Raw genomic sequence first — 24,830 nt, forward strand, 5'->3', positions numbered from 1 at the left:
TGCGGCATACTGGACTCAGAAAGGGTCTTGGTAGAGGCCTGCGTAGATATCGAATTGAGCATCAGGGGTTGCGAAAGCAACTCACTGAATTCCAATGAACTGACAGCCTGCTTAGCGGTAGCGTCGTCAGAAGGCTTAGCCTTGTGTGGTCTGTCTCTATCTTTATCTCTACGTTTTTTCAGAATGTCCACAGATTGTTGGGCTGATGGACACCATATCGGAATGCGAAGACAGAACACGAAAATAACTGTCTACAAAAAGAGCTCTACGGCAAATGATTCACACATTAAAGAGGGCACAGAACTGGCAATGGGGAATGTCGTGGTCTGGGCCTAAACAGGTGACGCAGTAAGAATGGAAGTCTTGGTGTGGGATCTGCTTTCTACAGGCGAGACAATTGTTAACTTTTTCGGACATCGGTTTGTGCAAGAAAAAAGGATCCCCAACAGGGTACTTAACTTTAGATGTTTTCCGCTGAAATCCAACTTCTGGTAGCGACCAACTGGCACTCGTTCAAACTGCTTCTGCTACAGGCTCCACGGCAAGGAAGACTGATGTAATGACATCAGCTGCCTTGCTTTTATAGCACTGACGACCTGACATCAGACTACAGGCGACGGCAGCCGACGCAAAAAAAATTTGACTCTGGTATTCGGGCCGGAAGAGGGCTACCACAACAGGGATAACCCACAGGTGATGACTGCAACAGTGAAACATGAAGAACATCCAATGTTGCCTGGACCAAAATTGAGTCACCACAATGATTATCGGAAAAGCATTCTGAATCTTTAGAATTTCCTTGGGATATCTTTGGAAAGAAAGGAAATGCATTAAGGAACATTCCTTTCCATAAGAATTAAAATGCTTCTCTCTTCCAGGCTTGCTTGCAAGGAGCCCTGGACCAGAATTTGTTCAGCTGCCTTAAAAGAAGGCAGAGATCTTCTTGAGGTGTTCCTCACAACTGGATCAATTCCTGGAAGGCCCTCTCATTTAATTTCCATTTGTGAGGGTCTCTCCTGGTCCTGCTCAGCTTATCAGGCTTTATATTGTGCTCTAATGCAATGCAAGATACTTCTAAGATGAAGGAGTGCTAAACAGCTACATCCCAAGTCATCACAGCCAGCCTGCACAGACAGCAGGACTTGGTGTCCTCTTGTTTATGTACTGTATCATTGTGATGCGGTCTGTAATCACATGAAGAGGTCCTGGGGGACCACAGGTTATGAAGACATTTTAAGACATGGATCACAGCTCACGTTTTGCTGACAGTGATGTACTTGGGTCAGTCTAAGAAGTTCCACAGGCCTTGCACCTTTACCCTCAAAAAAACTGCCCCAAGTTTAATCTAAGGCATCTGTGGCTAGAGATTAGCTTGGAAAAAGAGGAGAAAAAAGGGATACCAGGATTTGATTTTATCTGTATTCACCACCAGTGCAATTACTTTTCTGCAAAGTCCAATACTGGAGTTTGAAATTCCAGAAAATGCAAATGTTGGTTCCATATACCTTTTCTAGAACCTTCTGAATCTTTCTCATGTGCAACCTAGCAAGAGAAATAATGAGAATCATACAGCCACTGGGAATGCACAGGCCAGTGCATTTCTTTGTGCCGGTCCCAGGCCTGGATAAATGGGGAGGGTTGTGTCAGGAAGGGCATCCGGAGTAAAACCTATGCCAAATGACTTATGCGGACATTTCATATTTCCATACCGGATCAGTCGAGGCCCGGGTTAACAACGACCGCCACCAGTACTGTTAGCCAACAGGGTGCTGGCAGAAACTGGGCTACTGTTGGCCGAAGGAGAAGAGGAGGGGGAAGGCATGCCCGAAGGAAGGAAGACAGGAGGAAGGTTAGGAGTGTAGTAGTGAGAGAAGGAACTTTGAATGTTGGCAGTATGACTGGTACAGGGAGAGAGAGCTAGCTGATATGATGGAGAGAAGGAAGGTTGATATATTGTGCGTGCAAGAGACCAGATGGAAGGGAAGTAAGGCCAGGTGTATAGGAGGCAGGTTCACATTTTTCTATCATGGTGTGGATGGCAGGAGAAATGGGGTAGGAGTTATCCTAAAGGAACAGTATGCCAAGAGTGTTTTGGAGGTGAAGAGAGTGTCTGATAGAGTGATGTTTATGAAGCTTGAAACTGATGGTGTAATGATGAATGTTGTTAGTGCATATGCTCCACAAGTTGGGTGTGCGATGGATGAGAAAGAAAATTTTGAAGTGAGTTGGATGAAGTGGTGGTGAGTGTACCCGAGGGTGAGAGACTAGTGATTGGAGCGGACTTCAATGGGCATGTTGGTGAAGTGAACAGAGGGGATGAGGAAGTGATGGGTAGGTATGGTGTTCAGGAGAGGAATGCAGAAGGTCAGATGATTGTGGATTTTGCGAAAAGGATGGACATGGCTGTGGTGAATACGTATTTTAAAAAGAGGGAGGAGCATAGGGTGACATACAAGAGTGGAGGAAGATGCACACAGGTGGATTATATCCTATCTAGGAGGGCCAGTCTGAAGTAGACTGGAGACTGTAAAGTGGTGACAGGGGAAAGTGTAGTTAAGCAGCATAGAATGGTGGTCTGTAGGATGACAGTGATCAAGAAGAGGAGGAGGAGTGTGAAAGTAGTGTCAAGGATTAAATGGCGAAAGTTAAAAAAGGGTGATTGTGAGGTGGAGTTCAGGGAAGAGTTAAGACAGGCACTGGGAGGCAGTGAAGAGTTACCGAATAGCTGGGTAACTACAGCAGAGCTAGTAAGGGAGACTGATAGAAAGGTGCTTGGTGTGACATCTGGACAGAGGAAGGAGGACAAGGAGACCTGGTGGTGGAATGAGGAAGTACAGGAGAGTATACAGCGGAAGAGGCTGGCGAAGAAGAAGTGGGATTGTCAAAGATATGAAGAAAGTAGACATGAGTATAAGGAGATGAGGCGCATGGCAAAGAGAGAGGTGGTGAAGGTTAAGGATAAGGCATATGGAGAGTTGTATGAGAGACTGGACACTAAAGAGGGAGAAAAGGACCTGTACCGATTGGCTAGAGAGAGGGACAGAGCTAGGAAAGATGTGCAGCAGGCAAGGATGATAAAGGATAGTGAGGGAAACGTATTCACAAGCGAGGAGAGTGTGTTGAGTAGATGGAGAGAGTACTTTGAGGGGCTGATGAATGAGAGAGAGAGAAGGTTGGATGATGTGGGGATAGTGAATCAGGAAGTGAAACAGATTAGCAAGGAAGAAGTAAGGACAGCTATGAAGAGGATGAAGAATGGAAAGGCTGTTGGCCCAGATGACATACCAGTGGAAGCATGGAGGTGCTTAAGAGAAATGACAGTGGAATTTTTAACCAGATTGTTTAATGAAATTTTGGAAAGTCAGAGGATGCCTGAGGAGTGGAGAAAAAGTGTTTTGGTACCTATCTTTAAGAATAAGGGTGATGTGCAGTGCTGCAGTAACTACAGAGGGATAAAACTGATCAGTCACAGCTTGAAGTTATGGGAAAGAGTAGTGGAAGCTAGGTTAAGAAGGGAGGTGATGATTAGTGATCAGCAGTATGGTTTCATGCCAGGAAAGAGCACTACAGATGCAATGTTTGCTCTGAGAGTGTTGTTGGAGAAATACAGAGAAGGTCAGAAGGAGTTGCATTTTGTCTTTGTGGACTTAAAGAAAGCACATGACAGGGTGCCTTTAGAGGAATTGTGGTATTGTATGAGGAAGTTGGGAGTGGCAGAGAAGTATGTAAGAGTGGTACAGGATATGTACGAGGGCAGTGTGACATTGGTGAGGACTGTGGTGGGAGTGACAGATACATTTAAGGTGGAGGTGGGATTACATCAAGGATCAGCTCTGAGCCCTTTCTTATTTGCAGTGGTGATGGACAGGTTGACAGATGAGATCAGACAGGAGACCCCGTGGACTATGATGTTTGCAGATGACATTGTGATCTGTAGTGAGAGTAGGGACCAGGTTGAGGAGACCCTGGAGAGGTGGAGATATGCTTTAGAGAGGAGAGGAATAAAGGTCAGCAGGACTAAAACAGAATATATGCATGTAAATGAGAGGGAGGGTAGAGGAATGGTGAGGATGCAGGGAGTAGAGTTGGTAAAGGTGAATGAGTTTAAGTACTTGGGATCAACAGTTCAGAGTAATGGTGAGTGTGGAAGAGAGGTGAAGAAGAGACTACAAGCAGGGTGGAATGAGTGGAAAAGAGTGTCAGGAGTGATTTGTGACAAGACGGGTACCAGTAAGAGTGAAAGGGAAGGTCTACAAGAGGGTAGTGAGACCAGCTATGTCATATGGGTTGGAGACGGTGGCACTGACAAAAAGGCAGGAGTCAGAGCTGGATGTGGCAGAGTTAAAGATGTTAAGATTTGCACTGGGTGTGACTAGGATGGACAGGATTAGGAATCAGTATATTAGAGGGTCAGCTCAGGTTGGACAGTTTGGAGACAAAGCAAGAGAGGCGAGATTGCGTTGGTTTGGACATGTGCTAAGGAGGGATGCTGGGTATATTGGGAAAAGGATGTTAAGGATGGAGCTGCCAGGTAAGAGGAAAAGAGGAAGGCCTAAGATAAGGTTTATAGATGTGGTGAGAGAGGACATGCAGGCGGTTGGTGTGACAGAGCAAGATGCAGAGGACAGGAAGAAATGGAAACAGATGATCCGCTGTGGCGACCCCTAACATGAACAGCTGAAAGAAGATGATAACGATACAGCCATGAACTCCAGGATTCTGAGATATTCTCTGGCTGAAGTCTAAGACTCATTTGAGAAGCTCAGGAAAGTTTCCTGATAAAAAATCCACCATCTGTGTTAAAAAAGCCTTTTTCTGCACGGTATCTATAAGGCAGCCTAGAAAAACAATCCTTCGAGATGGAGTCAAGGAGTATATCTAAACATTAATCTGGACTCGCAGACTGGTCAGAAGAGAAAGAATCCACTGCAATGCCTCTTTACATCTGAGAAAAGACTCTGTAAAGATGAACAAGTCATAGGGAACTATGTGAATGCCATTCAGTCTGCAATGGTCTATGACTGAAGCTAGACACATTGTATACACCCTTGGAGATGCAGATAACCGAAAGGGTAATGCAGAGAACTGACAATGTGATCCAGACACAGAAAACCTGAAAATTTTCCTGAAGCCTCTGGATTGGCTACGGGAATATAATGGTATACATCTTTTAGATCTCATGTTACCATAAAACCTCCTTGGGGAATGAGAGGTAATGGATTCCGAAGGGACATCATCTTGAAATTTGGAACTTTTGCATACAAATTTAGAAAGGAAAAAGCTAGAACTGGTCTCTGCCTCCTTTGATTTAATGGCAACTGTTCTATGACATGTAGGGTACGTAAATGCTGAAGAACGGAGGAAATAACTGCAGTTTGGAGGGTGGGAGAACCTTCCCTTAAAGGAAATATTTCAATCCAGTGTCAACTGTATTCCTCCTGAGCAACTTTTAACATCCGAGCATTTAGAACAATCTACTTCCAAGATGGCGGCACACTGAGTAACACCTTAATTCTAATCTCCCAGTGTGAAAACAGAAACTTAGCAGAGAAAGCCAGTGGACCTGTATTTTTCAGTAAATTTCTGTAACTAAGTAGTAACTGCACTGCCTGGATGCCAGGAAAAAAGAAATACAGAGGACCTGAAGGAAACTCAGCTACAAAAGGTGATGATAAAACACAGACTGGGAAAAGTACTGCAGCTGTTCAGAAAAAAGAAGTGCAAGCTCCAGACATGACTTCTAGTAACCTTGAGGAAAGTATAAAGCAACTGCATACAGACATGACTAAAATAAATGAAATACTGATGGAGTATATCAACTCAAACAATAAAAGTTTCGAAAAAAATGGAAGAAGCTTTAAACAGATACTCAGAATAGATGATAAAACTGCAAATCTCAGAGGTCAAAATGAAGAAAAGGTTGGCTGAATATGAGACTGCACAAGAAAAGATGTTTCAAAAAATAATAGAAGTAAAGGACAGAGCAAGTACAGAAAACCTGAGATTATATGCTGTACCTGAGATGCTGGAAGGGACAGACTATTAATTTCATGAAAGCACAAATAAGCAATTGGACTGGTAATCCACAACAGGAACTGTTAACTGAAAGGGCACATTGTGTGTACACTCCAAATCTGGCTATGAGAAAACAACCTAGACCTTTAATAGTAAAAATGTAATCTTATCAATAGAAGGAGTTGATTCTGACAAAACTGTGGCAGAAGGACAAAGTACTAAAAGTGGGAGACAGCAGAGTGTTTGTGGAGAATGACTACTCATTGTCCACCAGGCAGAAGAGGAATACATTTATTCCATTATATAGGGAATATCGAGATTCAAACTGCTGTACCCAGTCTCTACTTCATTTCCATATATGTGAAGTATAATGTTTGTTAATACAGTTTGATTACTTTTGCATAAATGTAAGTCTGCCCCTGTCACAAGTGACAATTCAATAAAGGTGTTAAAAGAAACTGCTGTATCCAGCTATCTTCAAAATATGCTAAACAAGAAATACAAATGTTTGTCCAACAAAAAGTGAGCTGTGAAACACAAATATTCTGCTTCTTGTTCTACTGGTAATAAAGACCACAGAGAGACTGTGCCAGTGAAACCTTTCCCAGTGTTCCAATGGAAAATGCTTAAAGAGACGGAAAAAAGCACAGGAGTTGGCTAGAAGAATCGAAAATGCACTAGAGATGAAGCAGAGACAGGGTTTGGAGATGGAGAGGAACATGAATAAACATCCAGAAATGTTGGACTTTCTTGGAATTTGTTAAACTTGTAGGGGACTTTAAAGCATATGCCCTACTTCATGTCATTAATGTTTGGAGACTAAAATCAGTAACTTGGAAATTGACAAATGTGGAATTATAAAGCAATAATTATATTTGTGAAACAGGCTGGAATAAGAAAATCTGGAAATATTGGATTTGCTTGAACTTTGTTAAACTTGTAGGGGCCCTACTTCATGTCATTAATGTTCAGAAATATACTCAGGACAGGGGAAGAGGAGGGAGAAAGTTAAAGGAAAACTCCGGATTCAACCACATATAAACTCAACCGCAAGTTTTCTTTTATCCCTGTAAAATCAGGCTAGCCACGTGAAGTTAACAATGCACTAAAAAACTTTTCGTTTCTACTTTTCACCACTTCCCTAGCGTAGGGCAGAAAAGCCCATCCCCCGTTCTGTTGTATCGCATCCCTTCAGGTGGAATTTGTCTCCACCTTCGTGACGTACCTTCGACATATTCATATCAGTAGTTCTCTCTCCTGATATCCCGCCCACATTGTGACATAGGCATTATCGAGTTTTGGCCGCTTAACAGCTGCTATAAATCAGTGCAAAACTTGTTGTGGAACTCTCTAACGGCTACTGTTTCTGTCAGGAGTAAAAACTGTATCGGAGCAAGTACTTCCTCCGGTGAAACTGAAGCCAAAGTGTTTCCAAACAGACAAGCTGCTATTACTGATTTGGTAAGTACATTGCATTTTTTAAACTGCTGACAAATCAGTCCATGATGTTCTTCCCCAAATGTATTATGAATAATTTTTCACTTTTTCGCCGTTTCCAAATGCATAAATGTACACAGTAATGGTCCCCAAACTCCCTGCTCCAGTAAGTGTGTGTGCGTATAAGTGCATTACTGTTTCTGCCTGTTTGTGTATGAGTGAATGCATGCATGAAATGCAGAATTTGTGTGTGTGTGTGTCTGTGTGTGTGAATGCAGAACGGACTGCTTTTGTGTGTATGACAGAGTGAGTATTGAGATCCAGTATGAGACAGCGAGGCATGTTCATTGAGTGATTATTTTACACTCCCTAAGCAGCGGTTTTGCTGTTTACTGAGTGTAAAATACAAATGCACCAAACAAAAACAAATTTCTGTGAGTGTCTGCATTTGTGAATGAATTCTGCCTACATGAAAGCAGAAAAGGTGTGTGTGTGTGTGTGTGTGTGTGTGTGAGAAAGAGATAGAGATAAACATACACAGAGTGAGGTCTGAGCGATGTGATCGATAGCAGCAGCAGCTAAGAGGTATGCTTACCTCCTCACTATGCCTCTCAAACCTGTCCAGACACTCGATCACGACTGAGCCACAAATAAGGGGGGGGGGTTACAGCTATTGAAATAAGAGCAGTTGTTAATCCATCTTAGGGTGCCAGCAAGAGGAACATAATTTTTTTTTACTTCCAATACATGATGGAGCAGGGGGATGTAAAGCTAACTGTAATAAGCCAATCGCTTACAGTGTATCGATCAGCTTATTACTGTGGAGTCCGTTTTTTTTTTTTACTTTCTTGTGTGTAAAAGCAGAATGTCTGTGTGTATGACATAGTTAGCAATGCATGAAAAAATGAAAAGTGTGTGCGAGAAATGCAATATGTATGTCTGTGAGAGTGAAGAAAAGTCTCTGTATGTGTGAATGACAGAGTGAGCAATGCATGAGAGAATGAACTGTCTGAGCATGAGAGCAGGATGTCTGTGTGTGTGAATGTAGCAAAGGCTTTGTATGCGTGTGTGTGAGAGAGAGTGGGCGATGCTTGAGATACTAAACAGTGCATGTGTGAAAGCAGAATGTCTCGTGTGTGTGTGAATGCTGAACAGACTGTGCTTGTGAGTGTATGACAGAGAATGTTGTGGATGCATGTGAAAATGAGTGTCTGAAAGCAGGGTGTGTGCGTGTGTCTGTGTGTATCAGAGACGGGGGTGTGACATGCAGCTGGTCACCAGTTCAGTGTGTCATACGAGCATTCTTTTTTTTTTTTTTTTGCTTATTAGTGTTCGCCTTTAACTAAAATTTAATGTGCCACTGCAACTAAGAGCAGCGGGCTATAGATCAAGCTGTAATACGCCGATCGGCTCATTACAATGAAGTTATGTTTTTTTTTCCCACAGGCTCTTGCTGAGGGGGTGTGGTGCTGCATCATAGCCATATCTGTCAGGCTCTTAGAACAATAAATCTGGACAACGCCACAAATAATGGGGGAAAAAACTTAAAAATGTGATAAAACAACAGATTTTGCATTACCAAGAATTTTCTAAAGGGTGGGCAGTCTGAAACTTAAATGTTTGTCCTTATTTTTGGACTTCGACCTTCAGTGAATTCCTTCTGTAATTCGTATGGGATTACATGTACTGCTAACCTATCTCACTACATTTTGAGACTCTTTCTATTGCACCCATTGCTCCTGCTACTGTTGGAATAGTCTGTGTATCTTTCATCCCATTGCTCCTGTTTATACCTGCAAATACTGATATTCTATAACTTTGGGCCTCTTTGTACGCAAGATACTGTAGTCACTGGGTGTAGAGATTTCAATCATCAATGCTGCTTTTGTCTTCTCTTCAAGGACCACTACATCTATTTGTCTATCATCTATTTTTTTAACTGTTAGTAATGGGTGTTGCAATACCATGTCTTCTTCTTCTTTCAGCTTTTCCCGGTTAGGGGTTGCCACAGCGGATCACCTGTCCGCTCATGATTTTTACAGTGTTGAATTGCCAGTCAAACGCCCAACCTTACACACACACACCTAGGGCCAATTTAGTGTGTCCAATCCACCTACAACACGTCTTTGGGATGTGGGAGGAAACCGGAGCACCCAGAGGAAACCCACGTGACCACAGGGTGGACATGCAGAATCCGCACAGAAGGCATCCCAGCCGAGGATCTAACCGGAGAACCTCTTGCTGTGAGACATTAATGCTAACCGCTTCACCACCATGGCCATCCATACCATATACCATGCCATACCAATACACAATACCATGTACACTTCATTATTTTCTGTGCTGCTTTGTGGACAATTCTTGTTTTTTTTTTTTCCAGCCACTTCAATACCATCATGTTTACACAATCCCCAGTGCAACAGTCTTGCCGCATTATTATGCTTTTCCGTATACAGTCCTTCTGCATTTACATTCATAGGTCCATAGGTAGGTACTAGGCTATTGGCCCTAGTGCCTATATAAGCCTAGCTAAATGGTACCCTGGCTTTTTTAGTTACTTTTTTTCATTTAGTGTCCTTCTAAACATTAAAGCACATTGCTCACTTTACATCATTACAATCCACCTACAAGTTTAACAAAGTCAACAACTCCTCCCTTTTCGGACACTTTCTTGCAAAGCCATATTTCACGAATGTGATTGATACTTAATAATCACCCATTTATTTACTATGTTTCAGTGTTGCTGGTCTTCTTTCTATCTCCATCTACCAACACAAGATTCTAATTCAAGTCCACAGTACTTCTGATTCCAACATACAACTCCTATACTTTTTTCTGTCTTTCAAGCATTTTCCTTTGGAACACTGAAAGAGGTTTCACTGGCAAAGTCTCTCTATAAACTTTACTGTCAGAAGAATGAGATGCAGGGTACCCTTCTGCTTGCTGGCTAACTTTCTTTAGATAAACTTTTGTATTTCCTTAACCTGTTCTGCACTGAAAAATGTGTTTGATCCTCCAGGAAAAAAATATGCTGAGGAGAGCTGGATAAAGCAACTTGAATCTCACAACGGCCGCTTGGATACATTTGCTTCTCTTCTGCCTGGTGCACAGTGAATAAATATTTTCTAAGAGCACTCTGCTGTCTCAAATTTTTAATACTTTCCCCCCTGACACAATTTTGACAGAATCAGCACTTTTATGCTGAAATAAGTGCATCTTTACTAATACAGGTGTTGGTTGCCTTCTCATGGCCAGATTTGGAACATATACGAAGGGTGCCCTTTCAGTTAACAAATCCTGCTGTGGAACCCCAGTCCAGCTGCTTATTTGTGCTTTCTCTGGTACAGCAGAAAATCAGAGGGTTTCTCTTCACTCTCTGTCTTTAACTATTTTTTAACCACTGTTCATTAGAAGCCTCATACTCAGCCACCTTTTTCTTCATTTCAACCTCTGATTTTTACAGTTTTATCAGTTCAGCCAAAAAGCTAGTTAAAGTTTCTTCTAGTATTTCTAGCTATTTGTTATTGGAGTTGATATATTCCTTCAATGTTTCATTTATTTTAATCATCTCAGAGTACATTCGGTTTATTTTTTCCTCTAAATTACTAGAAGTCATCTCTTGAACCAAAGCTGAAGCTTGAATTGCCATTGGTTAACAGCTGCATAATCCTTCTCAGACCTTGTTTTTCTCTTTGTCCTGACTCATTTTCTTTCAGGTTTTCTAAATTTCTTCTTTGATGGCATCCAGTTCGTGTACATAGTTGCCAGTAACTGAATTTTACCATCCCCTCCCCACCAAAAAAAAAAAAAAAAAAAGAAGTTTCAATGGCACTCCTTTTTCTCAATTTCTGTTTTCACACTGGAAGAGCTTAAGTTAAGCTCTTGATCAGTGTGCAGCTATCTTGGAAGTCCAGTACTCGCAAGGTGTTAATGGCTTCCTGGCCCAGCTGCTTTGCACTTCTACAATTACATGATTTCTTTTTTTGCAGGTTCCACACAACAATTTGCAAATCTTTGAAGCCACACAAAGTGAGGCCACACCAACAAAATTCAACTTCTCGCATTTCTCTATCACAGAACTCAAACTTTGACCTAACCAGCTGCGACATTACAGATGTCAGTCGATGCAAGCCATCAACCTTCTAGTTATGATATACTGACTGCAGCTTAACTGTTGGTAAACAACAGAATTCAAATCTTCATTCCTACAACACCTAAAAGGGCCATGTAAAAGATCTGATTTTGATATGCACAAATACAGGGTGCAAAGCATGCAGAGAGTATGTGTAATCCTGCCAGTCTCTTCTTTAGAAGCACACACATGAGATGAAGGCATGGCCCAAGATACTCCTCCGCATCGGATATCAGCACATGTGCCACATTTCCTAGTCCTTCTTGGCTTCCTATCATTCACCTGACCTCCAAAATAAAACACTACGAAGAGTCATAGTCACTCCAATCTGAAAGGAGATGGTTGACATCCAGATGCTTAGTTCTCGTTTCTCCTAATGAGCAGTGACACAAATGGGATAAATGGCTGGATAATGTGTGTTAATCAATCCTACAGGTAACTAAAGGAGGGTGGGAGGGAATGGCCCTTTCTAGAGGAAATTCAGAACATCTGGACAGCTGTGGCTCAGATTCAAATGTGCTGCTACAACTAGCTCTTCCTGTGAAATAATCACATAACCAAATGCAGCTGTGAGCAGACGTGTGAGCTCTGTCTGTGTCTATTTCCCACTGCCATCCCCATGCACCTGCCTCCATTCCTGGCTGCATGTAACAGTGTATATGCAATCTACTTCATCATCAGTATAATTTCCACTTAAAGTATCTGCAAGGATATCAAACACTCTACCTGCTTGCTTCCATGCCACTCTTCCATACCTCTAAACTATCTATATTTTTGCAGAATGTCCAGATTTTTGTCTCTTATTTTTGGATTGTTCCTTATAAAATTTGTGGGATTTTTTTGTCAAATCAATGGGATGATCTGAGGATTGAAGTCACCAAATAATGACATACATTTGAATTTCAGATTTCAAATCCTTCATGACATGTATGTTAACACAACCCCTGTTACTCTAGCAACGTTCTACATTTGTAAGAGCAATATTTAAAATATGTCCCTATGTTTGGGCATTTGTCCCCCTATTTTGTCAGGCTTTGTCCAGATTTCTTGCATTTCGAGGTTGAGAGGTATGCACTCTTCCCATTCCAAGTGAACTCTTAAGTTCAGAGAGCAACTGCTGAGTTGGACAGGTGTCACAAATCGTGTTCATATCCCAAATAAGTAATGCCTATTTGCAATACACTGTTAAGGCCAATCACCCATTGCACATTATTTGGTGGTCAGCAATGTAGACACAGAGTACATCCCGACCATCACATATTACATTGGTGGCAGGGGTGCTATTATATGCGTTTGGGATTACAGATAGCTTGAATCACATGCCAAGATATTAAAATATTGGAACACTAACAGACTGGAATATTGGATGCCTACAAAAAAAAAAATTAAGTGATCGGACTGATTCAGCCTCTGAGTGCCCCAAGAAATACACTGTATTTTTTTATAGTTTTAAGCTACAGTTTCTTTGAGTGTATACTTTTCATTTACCTAGTAAACAACTCTGAGTCACTTACCCAGTTAATGCTCTTTTGAAAATGAAGAACTGGGTCAGGCTCTTCAAATAGCATGCGTATTAACTACATATAAACCTATAAAATAAAAGAAGCAGAGGCTTTGATATTTGGGACAGCATGTGACCAAGATTTGACAGAGTGGACTGAATCTTTTCCTGTATGGTTCTTTAAGTAATGCAGCTTCTGAACGAATAACAGGAATACCTACCAAATCAAACAGCCAGAACTGAATGAGTATAAGGAGCATGCCTGCTAAAAGTCCAATAAAAATAAGTTATGTTCTTACCATAACGTTCCATCTGTGTTGTTCTTCTTCATTCATTCACGATGGATGGGCTTTGGCTCCATCCTCGGAACCGACTCGGCAACACAACAAGTCCGCGCCAGCCCAAAACACTCGAGCCAAGGTTACCCATAGTGCCCCTCCCCTAATCTCCCCAAATGGAGTTTGCACGTAAGGATAACAAAGCGGAGACTTTGTATGAGCAAATGCCCTGACATGTAACCAAGACCAAATCCAAACCTCCAGGAGTCTTCTGGAGGTGGTTGATGGGTGGGATGTCATCAATGAATGAAGTGATATGTCACAACCAGCAATGGCATGTGCGACTACTTTCCAATTCTGTATTAAAAAAACTACATTTGTCAGTTTCTCCCATATCTTCAATAGACTTTGTAAACCAATGTGTACATAGCCCACTATCTTGGGCCACCAATAACAACTTTTGATGTCTTAGTTTGAATTTGCCTAACCATTCCTGCTTTCGATCCTGATCACCATGAGGTTCTTCAAGAAGCTTTCTATACTTGCAGCTCTCTTTATGCATTTTCCACATAGGTTCATAAGTAGGTTCATAGGTAGGTAACTAGGCTATTGGCCCTAGGGCCTGTACAAGTCTAGCCAAAAAGGTACCCTGGCTTTCGCCACCCAACAAAATTATTTTCCTTTGTCCCTGTCAAGCAGAACCACAGAAGTGATCTCCGGGGTGAATTTCCTATTACCAGTCCAATCATCAATATTTTTCTTGAAGAGTGCTAACGAGGAGCTCTGTTTGGCATAGATAGGTAGTCTGTTCCAGAGTATGGGAAGTCTCTGGGACAGGAATCTATCCCTCCAGCATGTTCTGTTTATTGTGGTGACAAGGTTTAGGGCCCTAGAGCGTGTAGCTCGGAGGGATTGGGATTTCTTTAAGTGGAGCATGTCCAACAGCTCTGGATATGACATAGCTTTGTATGTTAGGCAGAGATCGCCTCTGAGTAGGCGATATGCGACGGAGTAAAGCTAAAGTTTTTTGAGACGGTCTGCGTAAGGCATCTGTTTGAGGCCAGTAATCCTCTTTGTGTGGTATTTGTGCGGCCTTTCCAGTTGTTGTAGATGTCTTGTGAGGTACATACCAAAAGGGGCGTTGTACTCTATAATGGATCTAATGAGTGATGAGTAGAGGGGAACAATGACCTCTTTTTTTCTGGATGAGAAACCTTTTGTGATAAGGAGTGCCACATAGAAGGATTTCCTGACCTCTGTGGCAATGTGATTATCAAAGGAGAGACTACTGTCCACCTGTGTCCCAAGGTCTCTTATCACACTTACGGTGTTAAGTAGACTACTACCTATGTGGTAGTTCATGGGTACAGAGATTTTACCAAAGGGGATGACAATGCGCTTTTTGGCATTGAGCTTGAGACCATGGCTTTGACACCAGGCATCTGTCTTAGTGAGACCCTTTTGTAGGATGTCCACATCGTTAGGATTTTCGATTATGGCTCCTAACTTGCAGTCATCTGCGAATTTAGTTAGCCAAAAACCTTCTGTGTTAGCCTGTACTTCAGAGAAGTAGATATCAAACAGGAGAGGACCCAGGACTGAACCCTGTGGTACTCCACTTGTCACTGGTCTGAAGTCTGATTTGGACTCTGCTACTTTCACAGTGTGGGTTCTGTCAGTAAGCCAGTTGGCAACCCATCTTGTGACATAGGGATTTATACCTAGTTTAGTGAGTTTATCTATAACTCCAGAGTGGGGGATGGTGTCCAACGCCTTGGCGAGATCTAGATAGGCTGCCAACCACCTTACCCTCATCTATGGCTTTGGTGACTACTTCAAAGAAGTCTGTCAGGTTTAGGAGACATGATCTGCCTTTTACAAACCCAGACTGTGTGGGGTCCAGAGCTTGTAGATCTCCATTGTCTTTGTTTATGAGTTCCATGATGATACGTTCCATGGCCTTGCAGACCAGGCTCGTCAGACTAATGGGGCGGTAGTTCCTGGGGTCTGTTGTGGCCCCCCCCCTTTGAGAAGTGGGATAACTGTCGCGGTGCGCCATTCAATGGGCACAAAGCCTGAGGTGAGGCTATGACTGAACATGGTACTTAGGTGGGGTGCCAGTTCATTCTGTAGTTCATGTAGAAGGCAGCCTGGGATGTTGTCATGTCCCATGGATGCTGTGTTCTTGGCTTTGGAGAGTGAGGTTTTTACCTGTGCAGTCGTGATTATAGGAACTTTGCATTCTTCCGGTATAAAGATGGGCCCTTTAGAGGATGAGAGGGGGGTAAAGTTAGCACTGAACCAATCTGCCAGGATGTTGGCAATATCAGTTGGTTCTGTATATTTAGTGTCATTGTGCTGTAACTCAGAGCAGATCTGAGTGTTGCCATTGAGATTCTTGACATAGCTATAGAATGCTTTGTGGTTGTCTTTAAAATCAGTGGCGATTTTTTTCATAACTAGCTTTGGAGGATTTTATGAGGGATCTCAGCTTCTTACTGAGACTGACCAGGGAGTTCCTCCAATCCTGGGATTTTACTTTTTTTTGCAACAGTTTCTTTCTTCTGTTGTAGAGTTTGTTTATGGCAGAAGACCACCAGATTGGCTTCCTTTTTTTCGAGGACAGCATCTTGGTTCTGTTAGGGATAGCACGATCCATGCACTCGCGTAAGTGTTTATAAAGTGCATTTGTGTAGGATTCAGCAGTCGTACCTCTATTGTCCATCCGCATGGGTGTCGTGAAGTTTGCCACTTCTGTCTTAAGAAGCGTGAAGTTGGCTTTGGAGCAATTTTTTACGGTTGTTTACCTAATGGGGGCTGGGAGTGGGATGTGGATGTCTAGGGTGATTAGCTTGTGGTTGTATCTGACCAATGAGGAGCTGATCTCAGGTGTTGAACACCGGTCACCCATGTTGGTGATGACCAGGTCTAGGATATTGCTGCCCCTGGTGGGGGTGTGGATAAGTTGATCCAAGGCGTTGGAATTGATGATTTCCAGAAAACGTGTAGCAAAAGAGTTGGTACATGAGTAAGCAAAAGAGTTGATTCTTGACTTCTCAGCTGGTCCTTCACCTTATATTCTTTCCTTTGTTTTTTTTTGGCACATTCACTTGTTGCCTGATTTTGATCTACTTCTGGTTTGATTTCCATTCATGCTTGATGCAGATATGCTTCTCCTAGGCTAACCAGGGAAGTCATCTTGGATGTATTCTCCTTGTGTTTGAGAACTTTTAGTTATGTACTCACCATAACTTTAGATGTTTGGGATCCATCTCGCCTACATTCTGTACTGATGGACTCGGAGCCGATCCTCGGCTCCGACTCGGCACGCTATGCTATCGAGCGAAGCCTCTCATTGGCTGAGCAATTCTCTATCCCAGGATGCACCACCACTAATCCCCCAGATCTTGTTTGTCCGCATTCATGCACACACACATAACTTGTTCATATAACATTGCCAGATGTTTCAAGATGAAACAATAGAATTCGGACCGTCCGATCTCTTCTGATCTCCAAGGAAGGGGGAAGGAGGGTGGGTTATTGGGAATGTAGGCGAGATGGATCCCAAACATCTAAAGTTATGGTGAGTACATAACTAAAAGATGTTATGTGATCCTATCTCGCCTACATTCTGTACTGATGGGACAGCGTCCCTAGCACCTAAATCCTGGGTGGCTCACTGGAAAACACTCCTGAGCACTGTGGAACCAAATGAAGCTCGCCCCCGGGATGCCACATCCAATTTGTAGTGGGAAATGAAAGTGTGCGGGGAAGACCACGTAGCCGCAGCACAAATGTCACTAATGGCAAGCTTAGAATGGAATGCTATTGAAGTAGCCATAGCTCTTGTAGAGTGAGCTTTGACAGAGGTCGTTAGCTCTTTATTAGAAGAGGAATAAACTTGAGTAATACAGTCCCTGATCCATTTGGCAATAGTGACCTTTGTGACGGCTTTGCCCAATGTATTATCCGCAAAGGACACAAACAATTGATCTGTTTTCCTTGTTTGTTTGGTCCTGTCTAAATAAAAACGCAATTGCCTGTAGACATCCAATGTGTGGAATATGTATTCTGCTTTGTTTGAGTAGTTTGGAAAGAAAACTGGAAGCTCTAATGACGGTTGCAGGCAAAAACTGGAACAAACTTTAGGGACAAAGGATGGATTAGGCCTGAGAGATACTCTATCTTTGTGAAAAACCAGGTACGGTGGTTTTACAGATAGAGCTTGAAGCTCTGAAACCCTTCTGGCAGAAGTAATTGCGACCAGAAAAGCAGTTTTCCAAGATAGAAATTTCAAATCACATGTTGCTGCCGGTTCGAAGGGGGAGGAGGTTAAGGCACGTAACACCACATCGAGATCCCACGGAGGAGCAGGATGAGAAATCGGAGGTCTTAAAAGCGCAGCACCTTTCATGAAGGTTTTACACAATCTGTTGCTCATTAAAGGTGGGTTTATAGATTCATGAAAATTTGAAATAGCTGCCAATTGGACCTTGATGGTAGAGACTGAAGAACCTTGATTGAAAAGGGAAGTTAGAAATTTTAGGACTTCCGATACAGGAATAGTGATGGGATCCAGACCCTGGAGTTGAGCCCAAATAGCAAATCTCTTCCATTTGCTAGTATACAATTTTTTTGTGGCAGACTTATGGGCCGAAGATAAGATATGTATGACTTCCGGGTCTAAGGTATGATTCCTGACTAAAGTCGGAAGAGGAGGAGCCAAGCTGTTAACTTCAAAGTGTGAAGGGACTGGTGGAGTAGTCCCGACTGATGAATTAATAGGTCTGGAATCTGATCCAGGAACCATGGACCGTCCAGTGCATATTTCCGAAGGTAGGGGAACCATACCTGACGAGGCCAGTAAGGAGCCACTAAGATCATTTTGCTCCCCAAGTGAGACGCCTTTTGGATCACTCTGGGAAGGAGGGGAACTGGGGGGAAGGCGTATAGCAAGCCGGTGGGCCAAGGATGGGCTAGTGCGTCCATAGGACTCTCCCCCGGAGCTGGAGTGAGAGAGAAGAACTTTCTGCACTTCGTGTTCAGCGGGGTTGCGAAGAGGTCGCAACAAGGAATTCCCCATTTGCTGAAGATCTGAGTTGTCACTGCACTGTTCAGAGACCACTCGTGAGGAGAGAGGATAGTTCTGCTCAGTTTGTCGGCTATCACGTTGGATTTGCCAGGGATATGAGTTGCTATCAGAAAACGTCTGGTCGCCACTGCCCATTCCCAGACTCTCATGGCCTCTCTGCAAAGAGGGTAGGATCTGGTTCCTCCCTGCTTGTTCAGATACCAGACCACTGACATGTTGTTGGAGTGAACGGCAATTACACCCTGAGGGAGGTACTCGTGGAGGGCTCGTAGAGATAGAAGCACCGCCCTCATTTCCAAAATGTTTATATGAAGAAGACTCTCTTCCGAATGCCATTTGCCTTGGACTGACCTGCCCAGGGAATGCCCCCCCCCACCCCATCTGGGAGGCGTCCGTGGTCAAAGTGGCCATAGGAGGAGGTGGAACAAAAGGTCGACCCTGATTCAGATTGGAGGGCACCAGCCACCAACGAAGGTCCCGCTTGCAGGTTTCCGTGATCCGTATGAGGTGACTGAGCGGGAGATCCTGAAAGGACCACTGTGTCGAAAGAAGCCACTGGAGAATTCTCATATGCAACCTTGCTAGGGGGACTAGAAGAACCGTGGCCGACATAGATCCCAATAGTTGCAAGACCATCCTGGCTGGAGCTTTGGATCTGAGAAGCAAGGCTCGGACTTGAGCTTGTATGATTTGTATCCTTTCTGTAGGAAGACAGACCCGCATTCAGTTTGAGTCTATTTCTACTTCGATGAATCTTATGCGTTGAGATGGCAGCAACACAGACTTTGGCCAATTGAAGGTGATTCCAAGGGAAGCGCCTAGTGATATTGCGGCTTGTAGGTTTTGCAATAGTAGACGTCTGAAGGTGGCAGTTAGGAGCCAGTCGTCCAAATACGGAAACACCTGGAATCCTAGACTCCTCAGGTGAGCAGTCACGACCGCCAAACATTTGATGAACACCCTGGGGGCTGTGGTGAGACCAAAGGGCAGCGCGCGGAACTGAAAATGACCGTCTCCTAGGCTGAAGCACAAATGTCTCCTGGACACCTGATTTACCAGAATGTGGTAATAGGCGTCCTTGAGATCTATGGAGCACATCCAAACACCTTTCTCCAGCAGTGGGAGAATGGATTGTAAGGTGACCATTCGGAACTTGGACTTTTTGACTGAACGGTTTAGAATGCTGAGATCCAAAATGGGCCTCAAGTCCCCGGTCTTCTTTGGCACCAAAAAGAATCTTGAGTAAATCCCTAATCCGATCTGGTCTGCGGGGACCGGTTGGATGACTCCTTTTCGAAGCAGCTTTGAGACTTCTAAGGCTGCAATTTCCCGTTGACTGGGTGGCGGGTCCGAGATTTTCTTGGGTCGAGGTGGGGGGTGAGAAAAAGGGATGGCGTAACCTCCGGCGATAATTCGAAGCACCCATTGGTCCTGAGTGATACCTTCCCAGGCTTTTAGGTGCCTCGAAAAACGACCCCCGACTGGCTCCAGAGCTGCACAGTCGGGCAATCCTTCAGGGATTGTGGAAGGCTGAAGAGCCACGAAAGGACTCGCGGTCTCCAGTGTTGCGGGGGCCTCTGCCGCCTCTGGGACGGCGTCTTCCAGAAAAATTTCCCCCCTCCTCTGCCTCTAGAAGGGGGATCGTCCTGCTGCGAGGGATAAGACTTCTGGGATCTACGGAACCACATTTTCCCTCCTCTTTTCGCCTTGGGATAAGGCCGAAAGGGAGTGGAAAATCGTGCCCCTACGGCAGTCAAAGTCTTACCTTCTTGCTCGCAGCAGGTCAATGTGTCCTTTACCTTGGGTCCAAACAAAGAGGACCCATCAAAGGGAGCGTCGGCAAAGGAAGACTTAAAGGCCTCCGCAAAATGACACAGACGGAGCCAGGCTTGCCTCCGTAGAGCAATACCCGTACCTGCCGCTCTACTCGCCCCTTTGGCCGCATATGAAATGAGCCTCATGGACGAGTTTGATATTGATGACAGCGTAGCCAACTGAGAGCCAACCGTCTGGGCCAGCTGCTCAGGTAGGTTACCCGAGAGGGTATCTGAAAGCTCCTTGATCAGATCCCTCTGAAACCTGGTGAAGTGCGCTAAATAGTTCAGGGACCTTAAGGTAAAGGCCGCTGAACTGAGGGTGCGCTTCCCGTACCGATCCATGCTCCTAGACTCCTTATTAGGAGGATGGACGGACGTCGAAGCCTCTGCTACATCTTGTTGGGTAGCAGATGCCACTACCAAGGCATCTACAGCCACACCTTTTGTCAAAAACTCCTTCTCTGGGGGTGCTGATAGGAACTTATTTGGGCGAGCAGGCACCGGTTCCACAGAATCTGGATGTTCCCACGCCCTCGACAGATCAAATCTAGGAGCGCGTCGAAGGGCGGAGACACCCAGGAGGCGGAGGGCTGAGCCCCGAAGGCCTTAAGGAACACCGACTCGTCAGCAGAAGGGGGTTTGGAATGCCAGCCGCCTCGTTGTTTAGGGGCTTCCAAGATGTCTGCAAAGGAGACATCATCTGAGGACGACTTAGGGGACCCCTCCGCATCATCAAGATCAGTGTTTGACGTGAGAGACTCATCGGGGGAGTCGACGTGCTTCCTCTTGCACGATCTTTTCCTTGGTGGTTCCTCTGAAGAAGCTTCAGAGGGACCTCCAGGAGGGGGTGAACCCCCAGTGGGGGTGACCTCAGGCCCCGGGGCTCCGCTGTCTAATGACAGGGGGACTGCCAAAGACCCAGTCTCCGCATGTAGGGAAGGTGCTGATGAGACCGTGGAGGTAGCCAAAGAAGACTTGGCTAACGCACTCCTCATAGCCCTGAAGGCCGGACCACCAGAATCCTGGGAAGGTCCAACCCCCGAGGCCACAACGGTAGATGGTACCCCCGCAGCCGACGCACCGAGAGGAAGGATCGGCACCGAAAACATCAGTCCCGAAGCGTCCCCCCCCGGGGCCGGCAGAGGAGGTCCGTGTACCGAACTCCGACTAGAGAGCCGGGGTTGGAGTAAGGGTCGGGGCCGACCCGAAAACCTCCATCGGCTCCACCAGCACCGGCTCCAACGGTGCCGAAGCTGTTGGAGGAGGAACCAGAACTACAGGGTGGGCCATTGGCTCCGAAGCCGAATGGGCTGGAGCCGAAACTAATTTCTGGAACACAGGAGACTGAAACAGTCTTAGGAGCACCCTGTCTATGTCCGAATCCGACATCTTGGAAGATCTAGAGGAAACCGATTGGGTCCGAACCAACTTCTCCATCAGCTCCAAAGGACTGGGGGACCGGCTCCAACTAGACTCAACCAGTATCGGTGCCAAGGGAGATCCCAAAACAATTTCCCTCGGTGCCGAGGAGGGCTTCGGCGCCGAAGGGGAAGAGTCTGAGCCGGCAACCCTCATCGGCTCCAAAATCAGTGGAGCCGATGAAGGTGACCCGCCTCTCGAAGCCCCAGTCATCGGCTCTGAAACCAGAGGAGTCGAGACTGGGGGCATTGAGGCAGACCGTTCTGCCCTCGGCTCCGAAGTCCGTGGAGCCGATGGAGAAGCCTGCCTGGATTTCTTAGTAGTCGGTTCTGATGGGCTGGTCGGAGCCGACGCTTTCTTTTTCTTAGTTGGAGAGGATGAGGAAGATAAGGCCTCCTCGAAGGAGGGTTTAACCAGCCCTTTCAAGATTAATTTATTCTTCCTCTCTTGGAGGACTCTAGAGGAAAAGGCTTGGCACACGCTGCAGGACTCCTGTAGGTGCTTGGCGCCTAAACAATATACGCACGAGGAGTGGTCATCGGTTATAGACATTTTATAATTGCACCTCGTGCACTTTTTGAACCCTGAGGGTCTATGTTCTTTAGACATAATGTCTCTAAAGCAGTCACTATAACCTTAGAAAAAAATCACTATCTGGTCAAACAAACCAGGTCACTATCTGGTCAAACAAACTAGTCAAAGAAAGATTTTACACAACAATATAAGAATATAAAATATATATATATATATATATATATATATATATATATATATATATATATATATATATTTTTTTTTTATAATACCAATATCACAAATATCACAAACACCAAAAAGGAGGGCCAAGAACCCTCTAACTTAAACAGGAACTTGACCTCCTTAAAAAAATGAGAAACTTGCCAAGTAATAGGGGAAGGCCCCTCTAACTTAAACGGGAAACCTTTCCCTAAAAAACTCACAAATTTTACCACAAATAAAATCCAAAACACACGCGTACAACAACAATAGCTGTTAAAACAGCTTTTGGGTAAGAATATAGAATTTCCTGACAGGAAAACTTTAGAAAAAAACAGCACTTAGCTCAGCCAAGTTGAGACCACGTCCTAGCTTGTAAGTGGCAAACGAGATCTGGGGGATTAGTGGTGGTGCATCCTGGGATAGAGAATTGCTCAGCCAATGAGAGGCTTCGCTCTATAGCATAGCGTGCCGAGTCGGAGCCGAGGATCGGCTCCGAGCCCATCAGTACAGAATGTAGGCAAGATAGGATCACATAACATCTTTATTTATGCTTGGTCTTACAAACTTAGAAAGTTCATAGAATACCAGGTTTTGCATTACCATGAATTTTCTAAAGGGTATGAAATCTAAAACTTAAATGTATCTCCTTTTTTTTTACTTTGACCTTCAATTAATAACCAAACATTTGTCCAAAAAACACAAGTTTATGATAAACAGACCAAAAATATGAGACAAAAATCTGGATATTCTCTGAAAATCTGTACAGCTCAGAGGTATGATTCATAGCACTGACCATACTATCTATATAAATAAAAATGTAAATGTTCGTGTGTTCAAAATCTTAAATCTCTGAAAGTTCTTCACAGATTGCTTTGAAATTTTCACACAATGTTGCATTCGAATACGCACATGTTTTTATATACTTACTATTATATAGATGTCATGCATGTTTTTATATACCTACTATGGATTCTATATATTTGTATACAAATATGCAATTTTATATGTTTTTGTTCTAACTTTCTTTCTTCTTTTTCAGTGCAGTCGATCTGCTTTAGTTCATCCAAATAATGCCTCACAGAAGATCAAACTTAGGTCGTTGTACTTGCGGAGCGGAAGCAGTGCGACGAGTAATTGCAAATCAAACTGAGGAAGAACGGGCATCAGCGAATGAGCGAAACAGACAAAGAATGGCTCAAATACGTGCCGAGGAAGCAGCAGAGCGACATGCAGCCAGACTTCAGGATGCACGGTTGCGAGCACGGCGATCGCGTTCTGCAGCTTCAGATCTGCTTTGTTCTCAACAGAATGAACGCGACAGGATAGGAGTGTCTGAAAGACGTCAATGAGAAGCAGCAGATCAGCTTCAAACACAACTCCGTGCTCAGCAATCATGCGATTACAATCGCCTTGCATTCTGGTACAACCCAGCTGAGAATTATAGTTTGAGCCGGCATGTTCTCATCGGCACTATGACTGAAGTGTGTCCTTATTGCAAGGCTCTGAAATTTAATGGAGAAACGAAAGGAATGTGTTGCGCCGCCGGAAAAATTAAAATGCCTCAACTTGGAGAACCTCCAGAGCCATTAAAAACTTTGCTTGCCGGATATACCGCCAAATCAAAGCATTCCCTATCTAACATCAGGATATACAACTCATGCTTCCAAATGACGTCGTTCGGTGCAGAAATCGTAACAGCTCAATTCATGCCAACTTTCAAAGTGAAAGGACAAATTTATCATAAAGCCGGCTCCCTGCTTCCGTTCCCAGATGGTCAACATAAATTCCTACAAATGTATTTCATCTGTGATGGCAATGATGAATTGAATGCACACTGCGGAATTGTTACCGGCATACAAAGGTCCATCGTTTCCCAACTGCAAGAGCTTCTTCACGAAAAAAAACAATTTAGTGCATTTGTTCAAAACAGCAATTGACATGATGCCATCTGATACACACAAGATTGTTATTCATGCTGACAAAACGCCTGCTGGAGAACATGTGCGAAGATTCAATGCTCCAACTATAGACAAAGTGGCAATTGTTATAGTCAGAGATCAATTCCAACCTAGAGATATTGTTCTTCATTGGAGAAACAATCAATTGACAACAGCTGCAGAAACTCATCGATGATACGATGCCCTGCAATATCCAATCATTTTTTGGGATGGTGCCGATGGATATCACTTCAACGTTAAGATGATAAATCCAGTCAGTGGCGAAGAAACATATATGAAATGCAGCGCAATGAACTATTATTCATACCGATTAATGACTCGAGAAAATGAAGACAATCACATTTTGAAATGCCGTCAATTGTTTCACCAATACATTGTAGATATGTATGCAAAAATCGAAACAGAATGTTTGATATTCATCCGTTTGAATCAGACCAAGCTTC

At 44.0% G+C, this 24,830-nt stretch overlaps 1 protein-coding gene across 1 annotated transcript in view; it reads right to left on the reverse strand.

The window, feature by feature from the left end:
• RTTN (rotatin) overlaps positions 1 to 24,830 on the reverse strand; it is a 3,641,098-nt gene that overhangs the window by 1,175,856 nt on the left and 2,440,412 nt on the right. The gene's annotated exons all lie outside the window — the stretch shown is intronic.

The sequence above is a fragment of the Protopterus annectens genome, chromosome 3.part1 (assembly GCF_019279795.1).
Source record: "Protopterus annectens isolate FY-2018-M chromosome 3.part1, PAN1.0, whole genome shotgun sequence".
NCBI lineage: Eukaryota > Metazoa > Chordata > Ceratodontiformes > Protopteridae > Protopterus > Protopterus annectens.